Here is a 26,551-nt window from a genome sequence, read left to right as displayed (position 1 = left end):
AGATTATGGCGCTTTGTATACGCGCCTTGTGCATACATATAGAAGATATAGCTCAGCTGCTGGCCTAAGACACGACCTTCCTTCCTCCCATGTTTTTAAAGGGCCGGTGCCACGCGCTTATTAACAAATCAGACTAATTAGCTCTGTGCTGTTACCCGGTAATTTGCCTGCCAGAGCTCACACTCCCCCATTAATTAACACACATTACTACATACTTGTTACAGGGGAAGTGAAGCTATCTCTTTCTGTGCCCATGTGCCCTACAAGAGAAAGATTTTCTTGTTTTTGTTTTTGTTTTTTGATCGTTGCCCAACTCCCACCCAGAGATGCCAAGTGGCCCTGACACGTTCTGAGACATTGCGAGGGTTTAAAGACGGGTCCCTTGATACTTTTTTTTTTCTCTCTGGAAATGTCCCTGATTTTCAGCAGTGACCGACCTCTCTGTAAAATCTTTGTTTTTCTGCATTGCAGAACAAATTCTCATCATCCCCTAAGAACATTTTGTTTTGAATAATTAAAGCAGAATTAAAGTGATATTAAACCCGAAAACAAAAACGTCATATATTGCAGCTTAGCAATCTTTAGGCCCCTTTCACACTCGTGCGACTTTAAAGTTTCACATTTTTAACCACGACTTTGTTGCCGCGATTTTGATGCGAGTTTGACTGGGCTTGAATGTCTTTGGACCTCAAAACGCATCAAAATCGTGCCAAAGTAGTGCAGGGACTACTTTGAAGTCAGTGCGACTTCAAGTTGCACATATATGAATTGGAAATAATGGAGAACGACTTGTCATAGTTACATAGTTACATAGTTTGTGAGGTTGAAAAAAAGACATCAGTCCATCCAGTTCAACCTATGATGTGAGTGTGTGTTTGATGTTAACCGTACATTGTATACCCCTGTATGTTGTGGTCTTTAAGGTGCCCATCTAATAGTTTTTTGAAACTATCAATGCTCCCTGCTGATACCACTGCTTGTGGAAGAGAATTCCACATCCTTACTGCTCTGACAGTGAAGAACCCCTTACGTATTTTAAGGTAAAACCGCCTTTCCTCTAGTTTTAGTGAGTGGCCACGTTTCTTATTATATTTCCTTTCTCTGAATAGTTTGTTCCTTATGCTAGGGTCGCCAGTACAATATTTGTACACTGATATCACACCCCCCTCAATCGTCTCTTCTCCAGAGAGAATAGGTTCAGTACTTGTAGTTTTTCCTCGCAGCCAATGTCCTCCATTCCCCTAATTATTTTTGTTGCCCTTCCCTGGACTCTCTCCAGTTCCAGCACATCCTTCCTATGGACCGGTGCCCAGAACTGGACAGAATACTGTGGCCGGACCAGAGTCTTGTAGAGAGGGAGAATAATCTCTTTATTTCTGGAGTGAATCCCCTTTTTTATACATGCTAGTATTCTGTTGGCTTTGCTTGCAGCGGCTTGGCATTGCATGCCACTGCCAAGCCTGTTGTCTACCAGTACCCCCGAGGTCCTTTTCCATCCTAGATCATCATGCGATTTTGAATTTTTGAATTTAAATTCGAATCGAATTTTACGTTGAATTCCAGCCAAATTCGAACTGTAAACATATTTCGGAAATTAAAGACTGTGTGTAAGAGTACCATTTCCAAATAATGCTGTTTTTTTTTAAGCCAAAGGTGATTTAAAGAGTCATTGTAATTATTTAATGAAGATTTTCATTTTGTTTGTTCACTTTGCCACACTGGAATCGAAAAAAAAAAATCTAAAGTTTTTCGATACGGCCAATTCAAAATGTGTTGAGTTGGACGTTTTGAATAGAAAAAATTGGTAAATTCAAAGAGAAATAAAAAAAAAGACATATAACGAATTCTGAATACGAATCCCGAATATAAATTGAAGTAATCAACCGAATTTAAAGAAACAAAATAACTAGAAATAACGAATCTAAACGAAACTAAACAAAACATATTTCTTGGTCACGCACATGTGTAGATGAGGTCATCTTCCTGCTCAGTCCGCTCTCTCCCATGCCAATAAGTTCACATGTGCTCTGAGACTAATAGGCACCTAAGTGTGGCTTTCCCTTCTCTGATCTCAGCATTGCTGTACAATGGGTTGCCATCAAGATTTACACTGGTTGCACTGAAAAATACATTTTGCTTTATAGCTTTTTAACTGTATTTGATAGGTTGCATTTTCCGCATTGTAAAGCATATCTATACAAATGTTGCTGTGTTTGGTTCTGCAGGGACACCCTTAAAAATGAGAGCTTACATGCTGCTGGTCATTTATCTCTATAGTATATCAAACACAGAGACTAGCCCAGGGTACCTGGTCTGCTGAGCGCTGACACTGTGATGTGCATTGTCAGCAACATCCCTGGCTCTGCAAGGTTTTTAATCAAGTCTCACCATAATTTATTTTTATGAAATTTATATTGCTCAAGTATGGCAGCTCCTGAAAACCCTCTTCCACAGAGAATGCACCATATATCTGGGCAACACAGTGGCACTAGAAACTCTGGTATGTAATTATGGTAAACTGTATCTGTGGTCAAATATATTAATTTCCAAATTGTATTTCAATTATTTCTAGCCTACTTCTATTATTCATGTAGCACTGCCCCCGTAGGGTTCGCTGAGCATAGATTTCCATGGGTCTCCCTCTGATTATCCTGCAGCCAGATGCTTGGGTATTTTCACTCATCCATGTACATACTCATCTGCTCAATATCCAATGACCAGTCTAGAGAAGTGGTCCTCAACTCCAGTCCTCAGGGTCCACTAACAGGCCAGGTTTGCAAGATAACTAAATTACATCACAGGTGATCTAATTTGCTGCTCAGTGATTGCAGTATTCTAGTCTGCATCTCCCCAAGGTAATACTTAAAATCTGGCCTGTTAGTGGGCCCCGAGGACTGGAGTTGAGGACCACTGGTCTAGAGGATTTGTTTTTTTTTTCCGTATTTATTGGTAGAACTTGGATAGGAGAAGGGATTAGTGGGATACTCCAACTTTAACTATGTACAGAGGAGGAGGACAACTCCCACTTGGCCTCACTTGGTTGAACTGAATAGCAGACCCTCTGCTGAACCATACAGCAGTTGTATGGAAGAATAAGTCCTTTGCTCACGCTGGCAGCAGACTCAATGAACTCTGATTCTTCAGGACACTAACCAGTATCCTTTTCAGTTGGCCCCCATTCACTGACTTCACTAGGTTGAAGAGATGGCCCTCACTGAATAGGCTCCTAGACTTAGGTCTGTATTCACAGTAACAAGGAACAGATCCTTCCATGTATATTACCCTCTCAGTAAGCTCTGCAGGACATCAGGGTTGCAGCTTCTGTAACTCTGGCCCTCAGGTCAACCACCTGAGACCGCATGGCAGCCTGTACAGAGGAGGGGTAGCGACCCCCCTTCCTTCGGGACCTCACTCTCCAGCCAAAGACACACATGCTCTCTTGGTATAAATACAGTCACCCAGCATGCCTTGGGGCACTTTCCTCTGCCAATGGCCAGGGCTGTATCTACACCCATGCTCCCATTTGTCAGGTTTCCTTCCACTGTCCAATATGCCCCTTCCTACTGGACCAGTGTTAAACAGGAAGACAACATGGGCAGCATCTGATCACACTGAGCAGACCCTATTAATGGATCACTGCTCCCTGTTAGGTAGAGAGTACTTAAATGTGCCTGGCAGTCCCCTTCTTAAGCAGGGAAACCCAAAAACTCTAGCACCCACCTAGGAGGGTGCTACAATCAGAACGATCTTTGTAAGCTCACTTTTACCCCACCTGTTTACTTTCTAGATTTCTTTGGCACATAGGGATTTATTTACTAAGGTGAATAGGCCGTGCACTTTGTAAGTGCACTTGCTTCAGGGCTTAGTAAAAGAATACCCAATCAAAGAATACCCAATCACAGCATTTTTGCTTGCACTTGATTTGATGATGGAAGTCAGCAGAGCTTTTCCTCATTCACTAAACTCTGGAGCAAGAGCACTTGCAAAGTGCACAGTCTATTTCCACTTAGTAAATCAACACCATAGTTCACTATTCCTCATAAGTAGGCACTGCTGTGTCCCACATTTCACAGAGCCTGCCTTCTGAGATACAAAGGTTCTGAGAGGAGGAGTTTCAGGAGGCGGAGTCAGTACAGGAATCACTGCTTGCAGGCAGCAAAGTACCATGGGATATGTAGTTCTTAGAAATGGAAAGTAAACCACAGATGAGAAGTTGCAAAGCATGCAAGGGATACATGAAGTTGTAGAAAGAGATGACCAGCAGACAGGCAGCACTCACAACGTGAAAGAAGATTTTCCAAGTAAGCTTATTTTGGATTGTCAAAAATAAGTATTCTTTGTATTGCTTTTGCAATGCTGATGTTATAAAATGAAAGTGTATGCTGTGAGCATAGATTTCCTTTAAGCCAATATGAGTCATTATATTTCAGATAGTGTTTTTTTAATATGATCCTAATGCGATATATATTCTTTAAATATATCTGCCCCTAGATATAGTTTTAAAATGTTAGCTAGGATTGTCATGGTACATTACTGTGTGACAAGTGAAAAGGACACAGTTTATTTGCATGCCAGTTTGATAGTATGTGTTCTGCAATCCGGTCCATGACAAGCTTTGGCACAGAGTGCACTCCTTATGGCACCAAAATCTGCCTACCTAATCAACCCCTGAATATGCTATGATGTGTCACATGGACTGATTTGACTTTCTCTGTGAACTATAGTGACTCCTTACAGGATTTTCCGGATCTCTGGAGGTTGTGGATTGTGGGCAGTTGTGGCAAATTAGGGAATTTTTTCACTGGCAGTTTTTTTTTTTTTGCAGCTGTACACTTGCGGTCTGTAGAAATTGTGCACCATTAGTAGCTAGCTTAAAACTGATCCTTTTGCTTGGCAAAGGTAGCAGTTCCAATAATTGGAGTGGTGGACATACCCTTCTGGGAGACCCAACAGTTAGGACCCAACTTTGATGCTCATCATTGTTGCCCCACATATATACATGGGCAACAAATTCAGCTGCCCATTCAGTCTCTTATCCATGCCACCACCTAGGAGCTTTTCACCACCAATGTCCTCACTGGCATCTTCAATGTTGCTGGTGCACTAAATGCTTCCCAAACCAATGGATCCAATGCCATGCTCAGACCTTAATGGGTTAATCATCATTAGTAATATTTTATCCTTCAGGAAGACATAGAAGATCTGTAGTAGAAATTTAAAAAAAAATAAAAGTAAACCTTAACCACTTAAGCCCCGGAAGATTTTACCCCCTTCCTGACCAAGGGGTATTTTGCGATTCGGCACTGCGTGACTTTAACGGACAATTGCGCGGTCGTGCGACGCTGTACCTAAACAAATTTGACGTCCTTTTTTTCCCACAAACAGAGCTTTCTTTTGGTGGTATTTGATCACCTGTGCGATTTTTTGATCACGCGCTATAAACAAAAAAAGAGCGTCAATTTTGCAAAAATAACAATATTTTTCACATTTTTTTATATGAAATTCCCCAAAAAAAAAAAGTAAACATCAAAAATTGTTAACATTTTCGGCCAATTTGTTTTATGCTACCTATGTTTGGTAAAAAAAATCGCAAAAAGCGTATTTTGATTGGTTTGCGCAAAAGTTATTGCATTTACTAACAAAGGGAAAGATTTTTGTCATTTTTGTTGTTTTTTTTTTTAACGCGTAATGGCGGCGATCTGCGATTTTTTTGCGGTACTGCAACATTGCGGCGGACAGATCGGACCCTTGACTGACATTTTTGACACTTTTGGGGTTACCAGTGACATTTCTACAGTAATCAGTGCTATTGAAGGGGTTAACTTTATTTGAGAGTGAGGGGCTGTGTGTGTCCCTAGGGGCGTGATTCTAACTGTGATTGGCTGTCTGTTGAGCTGTAGTTACACTGATCAACGGTCCTACATAGTAGAACCGTATGATCGGTGTTTCTACACAGGGGAGAATGACAGGCAGCTTGTTTACACAAGCTGCCTGCCTTTCTCCCTCTCCCCTGACGATCGCAGAGTGAGCGGTGGACATCGGGTCCGCCGGTCACACGCGCAGGCTAGTGACGGGTCTGCCGGTCACACTCACAGGCTAGTGACGTATATTTACGTCACTTTGCCTGTGAGGGGCTGACCGCCGCAGTAAATCTACTTGCGGCGGTCGGCAAGTGGTTAATAACATTAACCAGATGCCCATTGAACTATCACTTTCCCCAGATGGATCCCTCTTTTTCATTTGGCCCCTAAGCAGAACAGGTAGTATATCTACTCCTAAATAATAGCAGCTCAGTAAAGCAAAGGTGAAGGCGCTGATCTCTTGCATGTTATAATGATCCTGCTATTCCCACCCTTTTTGTAGGCTGGTGGTTCAAATGTGGCCAAATGACAGGGCACAAACAGCCTGGTGACATTCATTATAATATTGGTCAACTGGCCTTCTTCTGTACTGGCATAGTAATGGACATCAGCTTAGAAGAAGTTAGAGTCTGCCAGCTGTGCCTGTGATTGGCTTTGCCACCTAATTTTCTGTTATGCCTTGAACCTTTCTCTTTGGGTATTGATGCTGAGAAAAAGAAGGGGCAGAGAAAGCCAAATGCATAGAGTGGAAGTAAATAGTACAACTAGACCAGCTTTTTTAAAACTTTTTTAACGCGGAACACTTGGAATAGCTTTCTAGGGCCAGGCAACCCCTAATAATAGTTACAATATCTACAGTTCACTTTATATTAGTGTGAGGGTCAATGGGAAGAATGCTCCTTACATTGGTGGTCATTGTGAAGAATCCCCCCTTACAGATGGCTAATAAGATGATCGGTGCGAGTGGTTACTCATCTTAGAGACAGAAGTTGCTCAATGCTCAAAGAACCCCTTACAACATCTGGAGGAACCCTAGTTGAGAAAACCTGAACTAGATATTGAAGAATGGGCTGTTTTGCTGATTTTTAGAGAACAGGCTCTGTAATATCTGCAGGGGAGTGAAAAGGTTGACACTTTTAGGTTTAAAAAGTAACAACAGGCAACAATGTTGCTGTAGAGAACAATTGGTGCTGAGCGCTGTCAACCTAATACGGGAAGTAGAAAAATAACAGATCTAGTAGCAGGATCAACATGTAATAAAAGATCTTAAAAAAGAAAAAAAAAACTATTGATACTAGTGATAGACTGCAGCATGTACCACTTTCTGCAAACTTCGCTTTTGGTGCCAGTTTTCTATTTCTGGCTTCAATCACCTTGATGCCCCCAAGTAGCAGCATGATTTGAGGTAAACAGATTAAGAGGATTACTTGAATCTGACTCTATGTAGACAAATTGCAATTTTCCGACACTGTTGAATATACACGCCAATTTGGGAGAATCAGCAAATTGCTGTTCACTTGGAACGAATCAGCTTTGCCCAATGTAACGTTGATGAGTCCAATTCTCAGCAAATTGCAAGTCGATTTTCACACTTTTGAATGTTGCAGAAGATGGCATCAGTATATGCCCCGCTCCATACACACATGGGCATTTACAGGTGTTTGGAGGCAGGGAAAAAAAAAAACATCACAGAAAAATAAATGCCGAATGCGCCTAAACACATGTAAACACGCCTAAGCACTAGGAGCCTTTAGCACTTTAGTGTTCATTCATTTTGATGGCCAGAATTAATATTCTGGCCAACTAAATGAATGAACACCTATACACCTGAATCTGCCTAAATGCATTTGCAAAACAAGGCTTTTGGCACGATTTTAAGACTGCTTTTTTCCTGCCAGGTGAAATGCCGTTCAGAAGAGCTGGGCAACGTGCATGGGCCTTAAAAGTTGCTGTTCTGTTATTCTTAATTTTTATTTAACAAGTTGCTTTAATACAATTGGATCACTTAACTACAAGCTCTGGTTATATTATCACTTTTCACTTTATTGAATTAAATATGTCTGGTCTAGCATGGCAATAAATCTAATTGCACTCAGGTTTCCTATGGTAGCATGGTACTGGTTGTGTTTGCGGTTGTATTGCAGAATATCTTCCGAAGAAAAAAAAAACATAATTTTAACGCAGAATATTCTAAATCCTCTTTGGAGTATGCATTTTGTCCTGTTCTTAAAAGTATAATACAGTTGTAAAAATATGTACTGGAGCTGATGACATTTATTATAAAAGGTATGTAGAGTTGTGTAAAAAAAAATAATTACACCCCATGGAAAATGTTGACTTTTTCCACACATTTGAACAGGCAAACATTAGATCTTCATTCAAACACTGCCTACAAATAAAGGTGATGCAGTTGAATAAAAACACAAAGAAAATTTGCCTTTTCATCCATTTATTCAACATAAATTTAAATAGATGTAATGGAGTACCCTGTGAATCTTTTTTTAATGTTGACTGCCAGATTAAGTAGAGAAGCAAGCTTTTTTCATTCATTTCCTAGTATGTACCTACAGAGGCAACCTATTTAACACCATGTTCTCTCTCACACACCAGCAATAAATTAGTGTTGCTGGTGATCAGTGACTTTTATGGCTTTGGAGTATCATATTAGCAGAATAAAGAGCTCCAACTTCATTGCTGCAGACCATAATAAAATTGGTCCTTGGAGGGTAATCCATTTGTTAACTCTTTACAGAATAATTTGCTTACAATACATGTAGCTCAGACACTCTGACTGGACCTCCTATCTTGTCCCAGGTACGCTTTTCCCACAAGGTAAGAGCAGCCAGACACACAGTACCATCTACACTTCTGGCTTGATAAATAATCTAGAGGATGGCTTTTGTTGAATTTATTTGAATAAAACTTGATTGGGATTGAAGCAGAAGTGTGATACTCTGAAATGTTGAACAAAATAGGAGGTTGGCCTTTCATAGCAGCTAATTCCTTTTGAAAAGTCCCTTGGCAACAGCTCTTAAGAAGTTGGCAGCACTGGGCACCAAAGCATGGTCCAAGGCTGGGCAATTCTCAGTCTTAGTGCACCAGGGGGTTAACAAACAGCATTCACCCGGATCCTTCTCTTGGTCTGTACTCACAAGTCCTTGGGTGCTGTGGTGCCCTTTTCAGCATCAAGCATACAGCTGTATAATGAACTTCTCTAGACTGGCTCCCAGGTGAAATCCCCCTTCTCTAGTTTAGAAGATAGGGCCCCAGCCTTAAGGTAGCTGGGGGCCTTGATGGGCTCCTGGTAAAGGTGCAGGGTGGCCTGGGAGGGCCACAGCCCCAGGCTGGTTGCTTTTCCTACTGGAGAACAACCAGCACCATCCTATTTATGTCCTCTCCCGCCACCTTCTGAGCATGCCTCCTCAGGGATTGTCTGGGACTTCATAAATATTCAGCCTGCTCCACTCCTATGTTTTGGTAATATCCAGAAAGCACGTAGAAGCAATCAAACATGCAACCTGTGAGGACCCTGATCAGTTCAAAGCAAACAACAGCAGCTTCACTAATTACAGAGGAGCACAGCAAAAAGGACTACATTTGCCTGACAGCCTAGCACCTTCCTAGGAGGGTACTACACATATACATCACAAAGCGGTAGATTTGGTACTCCTGTATTGGGTATTATTTGTGGTTCTGTCCAAGACCCATTTAATGCAGTCATGGGAGATGATGGCACTATACAATAACATTAACATATTGTACATTTAAATACTCCTTTAATATGCAAACAGTACAAACCATTTTAAAGCGGAGTTCGGGGCACAAAATCGACCTAATCGATTTTGTGTCCATCCGCTTGCTCTTCTTCACCTGAAAAGGAATTGGATGGTTAGGGTTATTTTTTTTTTTTAATTACCTTGTAATTGTAGAAAGAAATACTCACCTATTTTCCACTTCCTCCCTCTGTGGCCGCGGCCCGCGCCGTCACTTCCGGTTTGCAATGATTCCTGGGAGCTGAACGTCATCGCTCCCAGGAATCAATGCGACGGCACCGGCCCCGCTCGTCACTTCCGGTGCGACACCGCATTCCCTGCTAAACAGCTTCTGGGCATGCCCAGAAGCTGTGGAGGAATGCGGCGCTGCACCGGAAGTGACGAGAGGGGCCGGTGAAGGCGCATTCTGGGAGAAGAAGACGAAGAAGAGGACGCAGAAGAGGATCGCGCTGGCTTCAGCTGCCCACAACAGAGATGGCAACGCTGGAGAAGAAATTTTAAAAGTGAGTATTTCTTCTTGCAGGTAAGTGCAAACCGGGACAGATCAGAGGCTAGCCATTGTGGAATGTAGTAGCCCTGACCATGTCATACCTGCTCTACGCAGTGGTTTTGCACAGAGCAGTTCTGATCCTCTTCTTATCTGGTCCCCCGCCGGCGGCGCTCCTGGCTCCTTCCCTTTAACCAGTGCCCCCTATAGCAAACCACTTGCTATGGAGCACTGGTGCATTCTGTGGCTCGGCTCCGCCCCCGATCTCTCCTTATCGGCTCACTGGCTGTGATTGCCATCAGTAAGAGCCAATGGCTCCCTTTGCTGTCTCAGTCAATGAGGAGAGGGAGACCCAGAACAGCCGAGGCTCTTGTGCACATCACGGGATTGAGAGGGGGCTCAGGTAAGTATAAGGGGGGCTGTGGGGGAAGCAGCAAACAGAAGGTTTTTACCTTTATGCACAGAATACTTAAAGATAAAAAACTTTTAGCCTTTACAACCACTTTAATGCACATATGTTTTTTCATCTGCTGCTGAAGTCAGTCAGCAAATGCTAACTGTGCAGTATGCGTATATTTTGACGATTGTAACAAAAAAAATAATAATAAAGTCTCCATATTACATACATTATGCTGCTGTAACAAAAAACATTATTCTGGCAGTGTCCCTGTAAATCACACAATCAGTCTCCATTGATCAATTCCGCACCAAAAAGTTCTATCTTTTCTGGTAGTTCTCATGTTGGAGTAAGGTTAGCTTAGGGAGCTTTGTTGCTTACAATGGAATTCACCTTTGTTTCCAGTCCCGAAAGCTTCTTGAAGAAATAGCCTTGAAAACAAACAAACGACAAGTTTCAAAGCACCTTTGGTTTTATCATTTTTTATATATAATTATTGTTGTTGGGCAACAACTGCTATCCTATTGTAGGTTAAATTGACTGTGAGAATTCCTCCAACATAATATAAAGCTTTCTTTCTTTCTCAAACATTTAGACCATAATGAGAAAAATGTTTATTCTTGCATTGTCATAGCCAATCAACCTTTCAATCATCACAGTACAACATGTCTAGTACTTGTATTCTTCTTCTCTACATCCTTCTCTCTGTAATACCACCCATGTCTAACAGCCAGCCATTGCTTCTCCTTCTCAATGCATGTAAGATGATGCATTGGTGGTGAGTTGGTGGTATTCATTCATCAGTAAATAGCCTCCTGGTTTTACTCCATCTTTGTATGGTGGCATGGTCTGTGAATTCTTCACTCTGCTGCCTTTGACAAATCGAACAAAATCTTATTTGCATGGACCTTAAATTAGTGGTAAAATTAAAAAAAAATGGGGTTGGGAAAGATCCCAGATATGTATAGAGGAATCTGTACTAGTGATCGACCGACATAGTTTTTTTAATACCGATACCGATATTTTGGTCATCGAATATCAGTATCGGCTGATATTGGCCGATATTTTTTCGGACATGTAAAAAAAAATTTTTTATTTATTTATTTTTTTCACAGGTACTCCTTGTGGAGGGATATGGGGGTCTAAAAGACCCCAAACCCCTCCTCGGCACTGAAAAGCATTCAAAACGCCAAGTTTGGCTTTTTTGAATGCTGTCAGTTTTTTTTAATTTGGCGCCAAGTACCTGGAAGTGAATTGATGACATCACTTCTGGGTTTTTTACATGGAGACCAGATCAGAGCCAAATGCAGCTTTGATCGGGTCTTCGGTGGCCGTGCAGGTAGGATGCCTGGAGACCCGAGCGAGCCGTAGAAGGTGGCAGGAGGGGGAGACGTCCCCTCCTGCTCCTTGTAATGACAGCCGAGCGGCTTCTCAGCCGCATCAATTGTCATTACAAGACAGCCGACCATCGGCTATGGACGCCGGTAGCGAGGTGATGCTTCTAGCTGCAGGCATCACTCCGGTACAGCACTTTCCCGAAATATCGGCAATATCGGTAACCTCTGGGGTCGGTTCGGATATATCAGGGAAAGTGCATATCGGCCCCCGATATATCGGTGGTGCCGATAATCGGTCGATCCCTAATCTGTACCCTAATATGATGCTGTTTATTTGACATTCTAGTAGTATTCAGCAGATTAGAAATGTGTGTTGTCTAATAAAGATCAAATTCCTTGGTAGACAGTATGGCAGTGTCAGCAATGTTATCTCCCTTAATTGTATATTAGAGCAATCCCTAACATTAATGTAATTGAAAACAAACAAGACCAACTTTACTACCTGATTACCACCTTTTTGCTTTTGTGAAACAATCCTGAGGTGTAACTTGATTGTAGATAGTGGGGAAGATTGAGGATTCATGGATTTAAATGAGATAAGGCCACCAATTTTGCACCTTGCAGATGAGGCAGTGGTGACCATGATGATGATGAAGACATTGATGAAATATTGCAGTGTTACATGAAGAATGTTTTATTCTCAGATTGAGAAAGGTTGAAAAACGTGTCAAAGTTCATGCGTGCTTCCTAAATTAAAAAACTTGGAGCAATTCTCAAAACTTCTGAAAGGGATGCCAAAGTAAAAAAAATATCAGACTATACTCTGTATCCAACAGTTTTCACTGAGAAGAACTTTTAATGTCCCACTTCTGAGGAAGAACCCCACCTGCTCCACACTGTAACATAAGTCCATAATATCTGATGCCCTCATCTCTTATAGTGCCTTCCAATCTAGATGTTCCATTAGCAACGACATTAGAATCAGATATTACAGTTTAATCATTATGATGGAAAAGGTATTCCAGCTGCTTTGTCATAACGAGACACTTGGCTGATGCCATAAGCATGGTATTTAAAAAGAAACATCAGATTCTAAAACAAAGGACAAAATGTATCAGAACTGGACTGCTCCTGGTCCCTTATAATCAAAGCCCTGACACCATAAGCTGCTGGGTATGCAAACTAAGCCAGTGGCTGACAAACTCAATAAGGAAAACTTTTAACTGATATTCTATCAAAAAATAGTCCTATAAAGTCCAAAATGAGAAAAATTACAAACCATGGAAGAATGATCTACTGCGAAACAGATCGAAAGGTTGAGTAGTTGGCAGAGCAAATTTTAAGAAGTTCATCTATACTGCTTAGTTTTTGAAAGGCCTGAACCATAGTCAGTATCTATGGAAACCAGGCAGAGATCTCACAGTTGCCATAGTTACCATGGTTTCTGCCTTGTGACAGCTGTTCCAAAGGACCAGTAACTGTATCAGCCTCTGAGTGCATCTGGGGTCATATATACATTATATTAGTGCAAAAGGTGAAGATTGCATCATTACTATTCAAGTAACCTTATATTGGTCTCATTAGTATGATATTCACTGAAGGAACTTAAACGCTGCAAAATATGACTTCATTAGGGGCATTGCCATTTCCTATCTTAATTATTAAAGTATTAATAATATAGTAAAAAAAACAACTTCAAATAAGATTTGCCAGTTGCTGATCTAACCTTAAACCTTTAACCTTATTAGAGGCCTAAGTTACTATACAGCCAGCACTAAGTCCTCAGGTTTATAGCTAGAAGGTGGTTCCTATACTCAAGATGAAAGTTGAAGAGTGTTCTATGTGTATTATTAATTCCCAACCTCCTTTCTGGTGGCACAATTTATCAGTCTTAATTTCCTGTTCTTTGATATAGCTACACAAGTTTTAGATAAAAGTAGCACAGCAAAATCAGCTTTCTATGTAGTTTTCGTTACTGGTTTCACATGTCATGTATTTTTTAGGTGTCGACCATATCAAATGTTTGTATTTTTCATGTTTCTAGTGCAGGGTAAAAAGTGAAAGCTTACTTAGATCTAAGATTGTACTTTTACCAAACTTTTTGTTCTTAAATAACGAGTAATAAAAAGGCTAGAAGTTTGTTTAATTTCACACCTTTCTAGCCAACATGGTCTCAATGTGTCCTTGCCAGTTGCCACAAAGGGTATAAACAGGGCTTTTCGGTTCTCCTTTAGATTTTTACAGGGATCACGTTGTAGTCATCTTCTGTAGCTCATCCCAGGTTCAAGTGGGGCTTTAAAAAACTTCAGAAATATAATGTGGGCGATTGCCCTTTGATAAACAGATTCTGTTGTTCTGTAGCTGTCATCTGTTGGACTTGGGTATGACAAGGAACTTAATTTCATTTTGTTCAGAACCCGCTCTTTCATAATAGTTTACAGATTTTAAGTCTGTTCCTGTGCTGACTACTAGACCCAAATGTGTTCTAAAGTGAAAGCTGAATTTTATGGAAATGTCAGAATAGGCTGGCCTTTTTCTGCTACTTGAAGCATCCCCTGTGGTGTATTTGGGCTTATGTTCTCTAGATGGGTACCTGCGTTTGGTGATGAAACAGTAGTTAAGAACCCAGTGATACAAATGTATCCTTCAAGAAAAGAAGGAAAATTCTTCCTGATCAGGGTTGCCACCTGTCGGTAAATTTGCAAACAGTTTGTAAAATCTGTAATTTTTGCATCTGTTCACGAATGTCCATTATGGATATGCAGACTGCATGTCCATAATGGACATTCATGGTCAGATGCAAATATTTTGGATTTTACAAACTGTTTGTAAATTTACTGGCAGTTGACAACCCTGTTCCTGATGTCAATATTGTCTGCTACAGTAATTTTCAGTTATCAGTTTTAAATAGACCCATACAAATAATATTTTTAGTAACAGAATTTTCATAGACCATCAGAAAAACAGCTGTGCACTTTCAGATTTACAACAGTCTCTTGCAGTGTTGAGAATGCTTCCTTACAACTTGAGAGGATGGGAAGGAAGGTGTTGGTGTTTTGATCAGGATGCTTCAAAAGATGTTTAAGGTAGCACAAGAAGAGACCTCCTGGTCATGCCCTAGGTCTATCCTGAGCCCAACTGGGCAGCTAATCTGCAGGTTGCCTTTTGCTTTGACAGAGAACAGAAGTAAAAGACAAGGCAAAGAGACTAAAGCCTAGTACACACGTAACGAATATCCGCCGACCGGTCGTCCGTCTTTTGTCCAGACTTGTGTTTTGTTGGTTGGAATGTGCTCTAGACTGCACTGGACTTTTGTCGACCGACAGAATTATACTTCAGAAGTGATGTCATGTGTTGGTTTGCTTTCTTTGTGTTCTTTCTTCTCTCAGCATGCCCAGTCTTGCTCATAAGATTTTTCCCTGTCGAAATCTGTACTGACTGCACGAAAATTGGACGTGTTTTGACAGTTGACAAAAATTGTATAGCCTGCACACCAGATTTTTTTCGACCGAAAAGTTGGAGTCGGTTGTCGGAAGCATCATACTAACAAGCCGAAAATCGTCGGATCGGTCGTCGGACCAAAATTCCCTGCCGATTTTCGACGCGTGTGTACGAGTCTTAACAGAGGCAGCAGTGGATGACTGGGAAGATAGCGTTACATATAACAATCTCCCTTCACAACACTACATGATGCAGAAGCCAGAAGATCCAGGAAAACTCCCTTTACACAGCATGCTAATAGAAGAACAACCCAATGATCACTATACAACTAATACACTGAAAGAGTCCATCACAATGTATGTACTGTATGCACAGGTAGGTAAAGGGGAAATCTAAGCTCCATCCTTCAGTGATCTGAATATATATACGATGCTGTTGTCTTTGAAGTTGCTAGACCACTTACTGGAAAAAAAAAAAGACATGGCTGACCAGGAACAAAAAAAGCTAAAATCTATGTTGTACATATCAAGGTTCTTTGTATCCAAATAAGGACAAAAGAGAGCATTGGCACGTAACGCACTTATGAAAACGCATAAACTGTAACACTGCAGATCTTTCACAACCTACCATTGCACTGCACGTGGTACAAAAGACAATTTAGCAAGTCTGACATATTTGCTTTTGAATGCAGAACTGCCATCTGTTAGCTTCAAGATGCATAGCAGACATGAACAGAATTCAACTCAACTCTCAATGAAGCTTAAGCTTAGATGAGAATCTGTTTAGAAATGGCAGATAGGGTCTTTGGTGGCCATGTTTTTTTTTTGTTTTTGTTTTTTAAGGTCATCCAGTAAAATATTAGTTTTAGTAAAAAAGAAAAAATGCAATGTTTTATACTGTGCATTCATCAATCCACAACACTTTGGTAGGTGGAGGTGAGCTTGAAGAACTGTGGTTTAAGATTAGGTGACCAGTCACAATTAGAGATTTAAAGCTATAGCAACAGCAGTGGTAGAGTCTTCTGTCATTTGACAACAGTGGGACTTCAGTTTTTTTTTTTTGTTTTTGTTCATTAAACTCATCTAAAACCCAAATAAGATAAAAATGTGTTTGTTGCCCTTGATTCGTTTTTTTGAACCTGTGCTGGAAATAATATTTGGAGTGTGAACAGATGCTATGATCAATATCATTATTTTTTTTTTCATGCTTGGTCTTAAAACACTTCCTCTGCATATCCACCTTAAAGTTTTACAATTTTAAACATAAAGAACTCTTGAAATTTGAATTGAATATATTTAAATGATATTGGGCTTATGTTATGCTGCCACTTTCAATGCCAATGGTGTTTTGCAGAGTACATCTTTTATTTTACTTTCAAAAGGGCAGTAATGCTAGACAGGACTTGATGTTTGGTAGATCCAATATGGATAACACAGGGCTTTTAGGCCAAACGTCTTCCCAAAAATGAGGGTATGTGATTGTACACGATGACTCCTCCTGTGCAGATATTACATGAAATTAACACAGAGGTGGAGACTGATTTTTATACTTGGTGCGTTTTGTAATATATTTACTGGTGTTTTGGCAATACAATATTTATAATGTATACATATTTGGATAAAATTGCGAATATTTTATGTCTACCTAAAGTTTAGCTTTAAGCTAGTCATGCACAGTCAATTGTATGCAATTACGTTATGGATTTAGACCACAATTTTTTTTCCAGCTACTGTAAGATTTTACTAGTGATTACATGAGAAGAGCATAGAGTGGCACCGCACATGTAGACATCCGCTTATGCAGTTGTGATGTTTAGAACCTAACTTGATCCATTTGGAAGACCTCTTTATATCTATCAAATTAATAGTAGAACAAGAATAGTTTAAAATATTTCCAATAAGAGTTTGCACGGCCATATGCAAGAACTTGTTACTGCATCCTGGTTTTCAAACAAATTGTAAGAGCTGTGAACAACTGCAATGCATTTCATACACAAATGTTTTGTTTTTTGCCTTTTATTCATAACATGCTGATAAGTATGGAAGAGCAGATCCTGGGTCCAAGGAAGAAAGAGAAAGGAGGCAGTGTATGATTGAGTCAAGGTCTTTGTACAAAAAGACGAGGAGCTGTATTATCTGATTGAGGACAAGAGGATTAGGCTGAAGATGAGCTGACTATTTGCCATTGGTAGGATACTTATATGAGGAGCTATTCATGGTTGGGGAGAAAGGCAGAGAAGGTGACAATGGTAGGTAAAGTGAAGAAGACGGCATGCTACTGAAGAATGGAGGGGAGAGTAGATTAGCAACTGATTCTGGTTTACTGGGAAAAGATGCAGAACAGGTTCTAATCATTGACCAGTAGTTGTGATGGGTAAAGGGACAGAGAGGAAGCCACTCATGGACTTCAGAGTAGAGAGGGGAAGTAGATCCAGGGCTTACTGTATACCAAGGATAGAATGGGAAGAATGGTTGCTGATGATGGCATTAATGAATGGAGCTTAGTGGGAAAGGTCAGCCTTAGTGTAGTGGGGAATCTAAGAAATGTCACATTTCATATGTGCTTCACAATTTGTCTCCACTATGGCATTTAAGAGACAGTGAAGACAGTGTTTGGTAACAAAATATTTCATAAAGGAAAGCTCTATGGAGAATGTAGATCACAGAATGTCAGAAACACAGGAGCACAGAATTTGATGGAAACTATGAGGAGAGAGCTGTGACACTGGACTGTAGAGTGCATGTAGCAGTGTCAGATTCCTCCAGTAAGAACAAAAATTTGCAATCTTCTTTTAATATTATAAAATCTTCTTCACATAATATATATGACATCGGAAGGAAGGTAAAGACATGCAGATGGAAATACGTATAATGAGGAGTAGGGAGGTGACAAAACAGCAGGAACTGGGATAAAAGAATTGGCAGAGCAGTGGGGATTAGGACAAAGTAAGGGAGTGGCAGAGCAGTAAGGATCATGGCAGAATAAGGGAGTTGTAAGGCCCTTTTAGTAACATCTCTTTAGTGTTGTTAGGCAACTGTCTGTCAGTCAAGCGGCCCTAGTTTGGGAATATAAAGTAGTGGAAGAAGCCAGTAAAGTGTTTTCAGGCAGTAAAGACAATTGGAGGAGGAACCCCCCATTAGAAGAAAGACAACTTGAACTGAGGGACATTATGTGAATAGCCAAGTTGGGGTTCCAAGTTAGAGAGGGTTTCTGCTCCTTAGTGGAGATTGAAAAAGTGAGTGAAGGGCTCTAGTTTTAGGGAGAGAGTTTGGCCATGTTTTTGCCCTGTTAGAGACTATATGGGGAATGAAAGAAGAATGTTCATAATGTTGCATAGAACTTGATTTGACTGAAATGGATCAGTTCCTGCTTATTTTGTTGTGTTCTACATTCTCCTTCCAAGTAAGTTTTATTTTGCTATAAAAACACCAAAACCAACTGGACCGTCTGTTATTGGGGCTGGATAGAGACAATAAGATGTGTTAAACAAACCTTGGGGAAAATAAGGAAGGGAGTGGATCATGTGTGTGTGCAGCCTGAATTTGCCTGGCCAGTGTCCATCCTTTGCCTATTGAGGTGGTGTGGTAAATGTGATCAATCACACACCCAAGATCACTACCTCCGGGTGACTTAGGATATAGTGTCCCTTTGTCTGGTCACTTGGATGAACTTAAAGTGGCCAAGCTCTGTGCTTCTGTGACTTTTCTTAGAGTTGGAGCACCCTTATGACAGCGCCTAAAATTGCAAGGGAGTCCTGTGGCCCAAGTTTGAGTCTCCATTGGAACCAAAGAAAAATACAATGGTCCCCAGATGAGGGGATGACAGCTCCTGCCAATCTCTAACCATGGCTTACAGATGGAGCAGTGGGAATCAAGGTAAAGTAGAGGACTGGTAGAGTAGTGGGTAAAATGGCATAGTATAGGAGTGACATAGTAAAAAGTAAGAACATTGTAAAACCTGGGGACAGTGGAAAATAAACAAGAAGAGTTGGGAGTGATGTAGTGTATTTGAATAAAATATGTCAACCCTGAGTGTGCCAGATGAAGAAACCTCCAGCAGCTGGAGATCACCTGGGCCTCTTTCTCTTTCATGCGCTGTATATATTTATGTTTCACAGCAAGGACAGCAAACATCTTCTAATTAGGAAAATATCAAATTGCATACTAAATCTCTGTATATCAGCCAACAATGGAAAACACAAGAATCACACAACAAACAATGCGTAACGTTCCAATTTCGTGCCAGATTGCACTACTACAATTAAATGCTGTGGCCTAGGGGGCGCTTACCAAGTCCCCAAAGTATGTGTGGGAGGCGAAAGCACAGTCTACTTTACCCGCTCTGCCTTTCCCCTCTGAGTCCCTATAGCCCACAGCATTCATAGTTGGTGAGGTGGACTTCTTTTTGGCCTTCTACATATGCTTTTGGGACGTAAGTGGGTTCTAATCTACAGCATATAACTGCAGTTTAATACACCGAATACTCCTAATTACTAGATACTATTTGCTTAGCAAGTTTGAATTGTGTTTTTTAATTATCAATAAAAATAAACTTTATTTGTTGTGGAACTTTCAGTATTTTTTTGTATAGCGTGTTAGTATTTTTGTAGCTATTTCGTAGTAGTGTGTTGAGATATTCATAATTGTTTTTTTCTGTATTGTTTTAGATACGATCATAATCTCCATACCTTTTCCTTTGACAATTTTTTCATATTACAACATAGCTTCCTATATTTTGTACACCTTGAGCACTATCCTTTTTTGCTGTAGTGGTTTTTTTAAATACATATTTACCATAAGGTTGTTGCATAGAAGAGCTCAGGGCAGCCGGCTACGAGGAGGAGGCATCAAATCACAACATTTCCTTGCTAATTTGTTTGTCCACTTTCAGGTACATTTTGAACCATCTTCTTGCCTATGTTTAAAACAAATAATGTGCCATGGCAAAGCACTGGTTCACTTTAAAGCCCAACTCTGGGTTAAATTTTATTTTTGGGATGTGGCCCACAGCTGGTTTATGCTGTACATCCATTAATCTGCAGGACTATAGGCTGGTGGAGTTCAAAACTCAGTGACTGAAGAGCTGTTGCTCACGATTAAGTAATCAGTCATTTATTACCAAATCCCCCTTCTTCTGGGCTACATGTTAAAGGAGATACACAGTTTACATTAATTAACAGAAATGCATTTATTAAAAACACAGAATTAATAGCATAATGCATATACAATGGTGGTGTTAAACAGACTTATTTCAAACAATAATTAAAAATTCCTGAGTTAATGAGCTATAAGTTGATTAAAAATGTTTAGCGTAGAGGGTAGGTTTAGGCCAAGAAAATGGTAAAACAAAGATTAGAATTAGGAGAGGCAATGGTCTTACAGCTAATTCGAAGAAGATGCTCTCTTCCAATGGTGCTTCCAATGAAGAAAAACTAAAATTCGCAGTGCTTTTGGGAATCTGTATATGTTATCAATGAGGCAAAAAGAACATCAGAGGATGAAACCCCAGAGAAAATGTCAGAGAAATCAGCTGCAGGCAGTGACTCAGGGATCCCGCTGTTTGCCATCAAGCCTGCTAGTTTGGAGGCGAAGAAGTCAACTTCCCCTTGCTGCTCGTTATGAGCATTAACCACATCATTATGCCCATTGTCGAGCACAGGCCATTAAGCAAGTTTTGCATGTCAGCTTCGGTCAGTGGAGCAGAATTGTGAGCAAAACGGTCAGAAACAAAGAGATCGGAGGCTGTGGAGTCCTTTGTGAGCTGAGCTGGCGCCATCTTGGGACATAACCTCAGTGCTGCTATAAAAAGAGGTTTAATGATCTTAAGTTGTGACTTTTTTAAGGCAATACATAGAAATACAATATTAAATAAAATGCATATAGCAACTTAATAGAATTTCTCTTCTTTAGGTTTATGTCTGTGTGCTGTAGTAGAATGAAAAGCTGAATGGTCCACTGATGTAAATGGTTTTATATTAGGCATACCTTAATAACGAATTATATATAAGTTGTTTAAAGACAGATCCATGGACTTCCGGTTTCCGGCGCCGAATGAGGTAGGAGCGCTCTCCCTCGGCTCCCGCGGTCGGACCCGTAATCGGCATAAAAAATCGGCCTATTTGATCAATAAGAGTCCGCATCCGGCTCCCCCACCTCCGGGCAACCCCCAGGACCAGCTATATTGCCGCAATGGACAAATTTTTGGAAAAAAGCGGCCCGCGCGTTCCGCCGGGCCAGCCGCAAATCGAGGCCCCGGTCTCGGCCCTCCCCGCGGCGGAGGCCTCACAAATGGACATAGCGGCTCCACCATCCCCAGAACTGCCATCCCTGGGAGACCCACAGTCGGACCGCATTGCCCAGACTGTGGTGGCCCTTCTCTCCCCCACTATTTCTGCTGCAGTTCAGTCGGCTGTAGCAGCTGGTATGCAGGACATCAAAAAGCAGCTTGCTGCTCAATCGCACAGGCTGAATGAGGTGGAAACTCGGGTGGCCAGCATAGAGGAGGAGATATACAGCTCCCACAATTTCGAAATAACCCAGGACAAAACCAACCAGTTTCTGCTGCAAAAGGTGGAGGACTTGGAGAATAGAGCGCGTAGGAGTAACCTCCGCTTTATTGGAATACCGGAATCCGTGCCGCCATCATCCATCCCGGACCTTTGCTCCAAACGGATCCCGGAGGCGCTGGGTCTGCATGGCATCTGCGTGGTTGAAAGGGCCCACCGCATGGGGATTCACTCCTCTGACAGAACCACGCCGCGTCCGATCATAGCTAAATACTTAAATTACGCCGAAAAATCCGCTATCCTCCAAAAATTCAGACAATCCAAATCTCTTCAGATCGATGGTGTTAAAGTCCTGATTTTTGCTGATTATTCGGTGGAAGTGGCCAAGAAGAGGAAGGCTTTCCAGACTGTATGCTCAAAGCTGCACCAAGCTCAAATCAAATTCACATTGGCATACCCGGCGACACTTCGGCTACGCGCACCCTCTGGCGAACAATTGTCTTTCCAAGACCCCTCGGAGGCGGAAGCTTTCGCTCGCTCTCTCCAGGCGGGTGGGTCGGACACCTGTTCATCTAAAACCCCTCCAACCCAGCGCACCCTGGTCCCATGGAGCCCTCGCAAGGAACCCCCCAAGAGGCAGAAGTACTCGGACGTTGTTGGCGGCAGCCGTTTCCTCCCGAACCGCTGAGGAGTCCTGGACCCCTGCGTGTGTCTCTCTCCTCTTCTGAGGGCGTTGATTGGGATCACGTAAAGTATCACCCCCTTGCATAGTTATTCTCTCCTGCCATATGTCCCCCCAGGTCCATCCTGGGGGCCGTGTGGTGATCCCACCCTCCTCCTTATCGCTCTTAATGTTTATATGCATACATATGATGTATTGATGTTTTTCAGACGGTTATTGTTATCATGGGTTGAAATGTTTTGTCATGTCATCTTTGGCTTCACGTCTGGGTTTCCTAGATGCTGCACTGTGCCTGCTTTTGGCATTAAGTTACTCGCATACGGGCCATGTTTTTGGGGAGCCCAAACTACCACTCCCCCTCCCCCCCCCACATTTGGGGGGCCGGGGATGAGGCGGTGCCAGACCTGCTCGGGTCCGCACCTAGGGCTTCGCCGGTGGATACGGTCGCAGCATTCGGAAAAAAGTGAGGTCCATGCTTTATGCTTTTTTGTTTATCCATTTGTTTATCCTTCTCCCACTACCCCTAACCCTTTCCTTTATACCTCTCCTCTCACCTTTACCCATGGCTCCGAGGAAGGGGACGGTTCCTATCAAGTGTCACATGTCACCCTATTGCCACTACTTCCCTACAGCTCTCATCTCCCTTTATGCTACCCTGCCGGACGCACTTGCCTACACGGGTACCCCAATGTCAGCTACACACCCCCTCCCCCCTGACCCTCCATGAGGATTCTGTCATGGAATGTCAGGGGTCTGAGGTCCCCGATCAAACGGATGAAGGTTTTGAGACATCTTAAAAGGCTCAAGACTGACATTGCCTTGTTGCAGGAGTCCCACCTCTCCTCCGATGACTTCCTCCGGATGCGGAAGTTGTGGGTTGGCACGGTGGTGGGTTCGGCCGCCCTAGGTCGCAAAGCAGGTGTTTTAATACTTATTCATAAACGGCTCTCCTGTGACGTCCTATCCGTTACCGCTGACTCTAAAGGACGCTATGTCTCCGCTCATTTGAAAATAAATGACAGGGAAATACTGCTAACGAACGTGTACGCTCCCAACGTCCCAGACCAGTCCTTCTATAGAGACCTCTCCGCACATCTTCTCAAGTATCCCCAAGTTCCACATCTCATAGGGGGGGACTTTAATGCCCTCATGGACCCACTCTTAGACAAGTCTTTGACAAAAAATAGACGCAAGGGTTCGGCCCCTCTGACCCCGGGTCCCCTGGCGCAATTAATAGATTCCCTTCACCTTACGGACGTATGGCGCCTCCACAACCCTACCGACAGGGACTTTACATTCTACTCCCACCCGCACAAGGTATTTACCAGAATAGACTACTTTTTCTCCTCGACCGATGTTCTTCACAGAATTGAGGATCCAGACATCCATGATATTGTTATATCTGACCATGCTCCCATATCCCTGACGCTAGATCCGCCTGATAAGCAGGCTGACACCAGGCTATGGCGATTTCCGAGCTGTCTCCACACTGACAAAGGATTCCAGGCGTACTTGGCTAAGGCATGGGAGGACTTTGCAGAGCTCAACGCTTCGCACGTCTCGCAGCCCAACCTGTTCTGGGAGACGGGCAAAGCTTACCTTCGTGGTAAAATTATATCCTATGCCTCGGCCTATAGGAAAAACGCCTCTGAAAGTTACCGACGGGCCAGCGAGAGGCTTCAGGTAGCTCAAAGGCTGCTGCTGACCGCAGACTCCCCCGAATATCGGCAGGAATGGACCTTAGCCAAGCAGGCCTTTGACTCGTGGGCAGACAACCTGGAAAACATTAAACGCGCTCGTTTCTCGGCCCTGATGCATAAATATGGGAACAAAGCAGGGAAGCTCTTGGCGAGACTTTGCGGGACTCCCTACAAACCCACACATATTGCTTCCCTCCGTAGCTCATCAGGCATTACTGTATCCACCCCCCCGGAGGTGAAGAAAACAATGAGAGACTTTTATGCCTCTCTGTATTCCCCAGACCCTTTTGACGACCGACTAGCCAGTTTCTTCCTAGACAATGTCACCCTTCCTAAAATTTCTCCGTCACAACTAGAGACACTAAACGCTCCAGTGACCCTTCAAGAGATCCATGACACGATAAAAAGCCTTGCCCCCAACAAAGCCCCAGGCCCTGACGGCCTCACCGGGGAATTCTATAAAAACGCCATAGACATAATCGGCCCCACACTTCTAGAGGTGTACTCAGCCTTGTGGAATGGGGGTTGCTACCCTCCCACTGGCAACCAAGCCATAATAAAATTATTAGCGAAAAAAGGGAAGGATCCTCTGGAACCAGGATCCTACCGACCCATTTCCTTGCTAAACTTGGATGTTAAAATCCTGTCAAAAATACTGGCATCTCGACTGGCACTCATCATGCCGTCCTTGATACACCCAGCCCAGTCGGGGTTTACCAAGGGGAGGTCAGCTGCCTCTAATATCCGTAAGGTTCTCTTGGCTTTAGACCAGGCCGCGGCTTCCTCGGGGGGGGATCTGGCTATCATCACCCTGGACGCGGAGAAGGCCTTTGACAACGTGAGTTTTGACTGGTTATCCAAGGTTCTAACTTCTTTTGGCTTCTCGGGGCCGTTCACTCACGTTGTCGGGGCCATGTATGCTTCTCCTGCGGCCAGGTTGTGGGTAGCGGGGTCCCTTACCGACGAGTTCCGCTTATTCAAGGGCACGAGACAGGGATGTCCCCTGTCTCCTCTCCTCTTTAATCTGGCCCTAGAACCATTGTCCAGGTTTCTTTTGGACAAGGCGCCTCTCCATGGTATCCTGATTGGTAGTCACGAATTACGAATATCCCTTTTCGCCGATGATGTGTTAATATTTACCAGAAATCCCTCCTCGGACATGCACACCATCATATCGATCTTTGATAACTTTAAACTATGTTCGGGCCTGCGGATAAATTACGCTAAAAGCGAAATCCTCCCCCTGGGCAACGCACCCAAACCCGCATGGGTCTCCTCTTCTCCCTTCACCGTGGCGCAATCCCACATAACGTACTTGGGTATCAAAATAGGCAAAATCCCCTCTTCTGTCTATACTCTGAACTATCCCCCTCTTTTCCATAAGATCTCTCGTGAACTAGATAGTTGGATGGATCTGCCTCTCTCGCTCCTGGGAAGATGTCATCTGGTGAAAATGGTCAGTTTTGCGCGACTTTTATACCCTCTACAAACGCTTCCTCTGTTATTAAAACACAAAGATATCAAGTCGCTGACCTCCAGTATTTCTAGATTTGTGTGGCGAGGCAAAAGGCCCCGCATCTCCTACAGCAAACTCTGTCTTCCCAGGGGCGAGGGGGGAGCTAGTCTTCCTAATATTAGATTATATAATCTGTCATGCCTACTCAGAATCTCCCTGGACTGGCTCTCGAGGGCTTCTCTCTACTCCAATTTTGTACTTGAATCGCAAATGTCTGCTCCCTTCTCGCTGGCAGCCCTCCTCCATGTTAAATGGAAGTCTATGCCCTCTCAACTGCAGCACAATGTTCTCCTGCGAGACACAGTGATCGCTTGGAGGGAGTCCAGGAAACTTCTGAGGCTCCCCCCCTCCATGTCCAAGCACTTGCCTATACAGGGCAACCCTGCATTTACTCCCGGACTGCATTCGGACTACTTTGCTCTATGGCGTCGAAAAGGCCTATCGAACTTCTCTGATCTCTGCAACCACGCTACGGGTAAGCCCCGACCACTTCAAGATATTCTGGATGATTACCACCTTCCGGCCTCGCACGTTTTTCCTATCATGCAGTGCTTTAGTTTTCTTCGTTCATCGGGTGCCTCGATTACCAAAAGGTTCAGTGATCCCTTGCTGGACCCTCTGTTGTTATCCGGCACTTATAGCATCTCTGACATATACAAGCCCTTTCAGAAACTTACGTCCTCAAACCTCGCTGGGTCATCGGCTGCCAACTGGGCCAAGGACTTTCCCATGGAGAATTTGGTCACGAAGTTATTCCAAGGATACAAATGCACTGTGCGACTGACACCTAATGAAACGTGGAGGGAGACGCAGCTGAAAATACTGCACAGAGCCTATATTCCTTTCACGTCA

General features: G+C 42.7%; 1 protein-coding gene across 4 annotated transcripts in view; it reads left to right on the top strand.

Annotated features, from left to right (window-relative positions):
* ADGRL1 (adhesion G protein-coupled receptor L1) overlaps positions 1-26,551 on the top strand; it is a 617,999-nt gene that overhangs the window by 35,718 nt on the left and 555,730 nt on the right. The gene's annotated exons all lie outside the window — the stretch shown is intronic.

This window comes from Pelophylax lessonae (assembly GCF_965119305.1).
Source record: "Pelophylax lessonae genome assembly, chromosome: 4".
NCBI classification, from domain to species: domain Eukaryota; kingdom Metazoa; phylum Chordata; class Amphibia; order Anura; family Ranidae; genus Pelophylax; species Pelophylax lessonae.
This window is presented reverse-complemented; position numbering and strand designations above follow the sequence as displayed.